The sequence below is a fragment of the Triticum aestivum genome, chromosome 1D (assembly GCF_018294505.1).
Source record: "Triticum aestivum cultivar Chinese Spring chromosome 1D, IWGSC CS RefSeq v2.1, whole genome shotgun sequence".
In the NCBI taxonomy this organism is placed as follows: domain Eukaryota; kingdom Viridiplantae; phylum Streptophyta; class Magnoliopsida; order Poales; family Poaceae; genus Triticum; species Triticum aestivum.
The window spans coordinates 54,829,019-54,833,596 of record NC_057796.1 but is presented as its reverse complement, the minus strand read 5'-3'; positions in this window follow the sequence as shown (position 1 = coordinate 54,833,596).

Genomic DNA, 4,578 nt, shown 5'->3' with positions numbered 1-4,578 from the left:
GTTTGTGCTTTGCATACAATTTCTGAGTGGAAGAACAAAGACGGGACATCGTGATACCCATATTAGACTATCTACTACTCTGCCGGCTCCGTCCGTGGGTGTGTTCAAGGAGGTCGCACTCTACCGGTGGAAGTACTAATTACACTTGGGGCATTAGGTAGGTCACCGCTTGTCTCATCTTACATCATGTATGTCATTTAGATATAGAAACATATTGTGCAATGAATTATCTCTTTGTGTTATATCTGGCAGTTAATATTTCATGCTCCTAAAATTGTGGAATGATTAAACTGAACTAGAAATATATATATAGCTAAAAATGCCATCTTTTACAATAGATGGAACTATCTTATCTTTCTAAGTGAGAGATCATCTCTTAGCTAAGAGAAGGCAAATATTTTCTCATTTCTCTCTCATTCAACTCAATAATTATCCTGTGGGGCATTGCTAAGATAGCGACATTGACAAACCCTAATTGACCAATTAATAATCATGATCGTATATCGTCCAAATACTACACGTAAAAGGCTTGACTTGATGTGTTGAGAAATTAAATTTTACTCTGATCTGCAACGACCAAGGAAACATCTACCATATATATACACATCATCTAGTCAAATAAAGAAAAATTGCGCCATGACAGTTATTTATATCATCTGCATACCAATAGCTGTCTATGAAGAATATCAAGACCTAGCTACCCAGAGAGCTATTACATTAAGACTTGTGCTAATTTGACGGCAAGATCAAGGAAATTACACACGACCAGACCCTTATGGCAGGATATTATGTTCACACCATGAGAAATACATGGTTTTCCTAAATAATGAACCCGCAGTTATTACTATGTTTTGTTAAACCATGAAAAGCCAATACCATGGTATCTGTTTTTCAATAATGCGACATGGTCGAGTCAATGCATGCTTTGTCGGACAGGGAACCATCCACTTGTCCATGGATCAATGGATTAAATACTGCTTTGCATACCTGTTTTTCTACTGTAACAATAATCAAGCCAATAATAATAAGATTTCTCTGTCATTGGCAATCTTTGTCCCATTAATTGATCTCAGTTGAAGGTTCTGTGCTGATCTGGTTGTGATTTCACTCGCTGACTTCATACTCCGCGGCTGTGCACACGTACATACGTCCAAATAGATACATATACGTTCCACCTGGTTTTACGCCCCTAAGTTGTAGAGGCCACTTAGAAAACTCCATCTTCTCACGTTCAAGTGGAATGTATCTCACGTTCAAGTGGAATGTATATCAATTTGGACGTGTGTACGTGTGCACAGCCGCGGAGTATGAAGTAATCACAACCAGCTCAGCACAGAAAGTTCAGCTGAGATCAATTAATGGGGCAAAGATTGCCAACGACCGAGAAATTTTATTATTATTGGCTTGATTATTATTACAGTAGAAAAACAGGTATTGAAATCAGTATTTATTCCATTGATCCATGGACAACTGGATGGTTCCCTGTCCGACAAAGCATGCATTGACTCGATCATGTAACATTATTGAAACGGAAAAATGAACCGTAATAATAAGTTGTACTCACTCCGTTCCTAAATATAAGTCTTTGTAGAGATTCCTCTACAAACTACATACGGATGTATATATACATATTTTAGATTGTAGATTCACTCATTTTGCTTCCTATGTAGTCCACTATGGGATCTCTTAAAAGACTAATATTTAGAAACGGAGGGAGTAGAAGTCACATGTATGCAACTAATCAAGGAGCCATCGACCAATCGCATTCTAGGGAACGTTCTACCGAGTATATTATTCCTTCTCGTCTTCTAAGATGCCAAATACTACATAGAAAGGGAGTTGATGGATATAGAGGTTGTGGCAGTAGGTTGTGTTCCATATTTATATATGGTGCGTCAAAAAATCTGAAAAATATTCGCACAATTTATTGTCTCCATTCGGGTTTATAAGTCGATGAGGGATGTTCTGTTCATTTTGACTAACGAAAGATATGCTATATGCTGAAAAAATCTTTAGATTCGTTGTCGAATGAAGTTTCTGTAGGTATTGCATCACCTAACATTTGAACCAGACCCTTGTCGAAATAGATGACCATAGGCGGTTTCTAGAGTCCTTATTCATGAAGAAACCCTACCTCGGGTTGGATTCGGGCCGCTCTTAGGACTAGCCAAATTTTCCCTGCCCCACCATAAATATTGTCACAGGGGTTCGTTTAGGTCGGATTTGTTTATTTAATACTCAACACAACTGCAACTGTGTGTACTTTGTTTGTGCCTAACACAAACCAAGACCACTTTATCTATATTCACAATATCACGATTACATAGTATAGTTCGATTGCTTCAAGAAATTAGACCTTCATGGTGATGTTGATCGTGCTCCGGCCTGGTCAATAAAAATTATGGAGTTAGTTTAGTTATTACATAGGCGCACCATCGTCTCACATTCTAGTCGGATCTTCAAAGTCAACTCCGGCCAAATCAACATGTATTTCTCTTCGAAAGATCAGGACACCCTTGTACGTATTACATGCCATGGATAGGAGGAGAAATGGAGATGGAAGGTGGACCTTGGGGGAGGGTGATGTGACGAGTTCTCCAACCTGACACACATATAGCAGAAAACACGAATGGAAACGTGCAAAGGTTACCGACCTATGTAAAACTGGTGGAGAGGCCTATGAGCTAGATACGCGCAATCTAGAAGAAGATGCCGAGGGTGATTTTGGTGAGGCGCTCGGGCAGGTAGGCAGCGATGCAGTTGCAAAGTTGCAATCACCTTCTTCTTGGAGCCCTGCTACCTCTTGCTTTGCTCCAGTATTGCGTGCGCCGTCAACAATGTGTGCTATGGTGGGATACAATGACAGAGTTGGAACCTAGAAGCAAGGGTAGGGATCCGAGCGGTCAATTTGTTGTTGGGGACGTCGATGATGTGGATGCGCAGGAAGTCCAGGTGTTTTAAGAAAGGGGCCGATGTTGGAGGAAGCGGTGAAACAAAAAGGCGAAAGCCCACTAGATCAGAACCCACGATGCAAACGGGGCAACGGCTATAAGCCTAAATTATTATCATTCGTAATTTATTTTACTCCCTCTGTCTAGGTGTATAAGTCATCTTAGGTTGTGCATCGCGACCAAATGCTGAGGGGAAAATGAGAGAACTTAATGTTTTTTTGCTAGTTAGAGAACTTAATGTTTTTTGCTAGTTAATAGCATTGCATGCAATGAATTAACCACTGCATGTCATGTTTGAAAGATTCAAGTCATTAAAAGCATGCATGGCCCACATCTCTTATTGGTTGATATGTCACGAAACAAGAAACGAGGAGGGAGTTAATGTTCCGTGTCTAAGTGTTTTGGGATTATTTGGTTTTCGTAAGTTACTTACACACCTAAACGGAGGGAGTACTCAATACTAAAGTAGGTGATCCTTAATACTAACGCGTAAACATGGCACCTCAATATGTCATCATGCATTGAAGAAAGATGTCATTTTCAATATATTATGCCACTTGTATTAAATAAATATTTTATAGACATATAGTAAATCATGTATATTTAAAGTTTTTGAAGTACTAATTACACTTGGGGCATTAGGTAGGTCACCACTTGTCTCATCTTACATCATGTATGTCATTTAGATATAGAAACATATTGTACAATGAATTATCTCTTTGTGTTATATCTGGCAGTTAATATTTCATGCTCCTAAAATTGTGGAATGATTAAAACTGAACTAGAAATATATATAGCTAAAAATGCCATCTTTTACAACAGATAGAACTATCTTATCTTTCTTAGTGAGAGATCATCTCTTAGCTAAGAGAAGGCAAGCTCTTTTCTCATTTCTCTCTCATACAACTCAATAATTATCCTGTGGGGCATTGCTAAGATAGCGACATTGACAAACCCTAACTGACCAATTAATGATCATGAACATATACCGTCCAAATTCTACACGTAAAAGACTTGACTTGATGTATTGAGAAATTAAATTTTTACTCTGATCTGCAACGACCAAGGAAACATCTACCATATATGTACACATCATCTAGCCAATCAAGAAAAATTGCGCCATGACAGTTATCTATACCATCTGCATACCAATAGCTGTCTATGAAGAATATCAAGACCTAGCTAGCCAGAGAGCTATTACATTAAGACTTGTGCTAATTTGATGGCAAGATCAAGGAAATTACACACGACCAGACCCTTATGGCAGGATATTATGTTCACACCATGAGAAATACATGGTTTTCCTAAATAATGAACCCGCATGCAGTTTCTACTATGTTTTGTTAAACTATGAAAAGCCAATACCATGGTATATGTTTTCCCTCTTGTCCATGCGTATAAGGAAGGAGTAGTACATTTTTCTTCAGTTTGGAAACGTGTCTGCTTTTTAGGTGAAATATGGTGGACATTTGCCATCCTGAACTATGGACACGAGGATCACCTCCACATGTGACGGAAAATAGTACATTTCCCTCTTGGTTTGTCACCGAACTGAATTATATAAGGCGCATTATTGAAAGGTGAAAAAACTGTTAATACACTTCCAAATAATTATCCGTTTTATTCT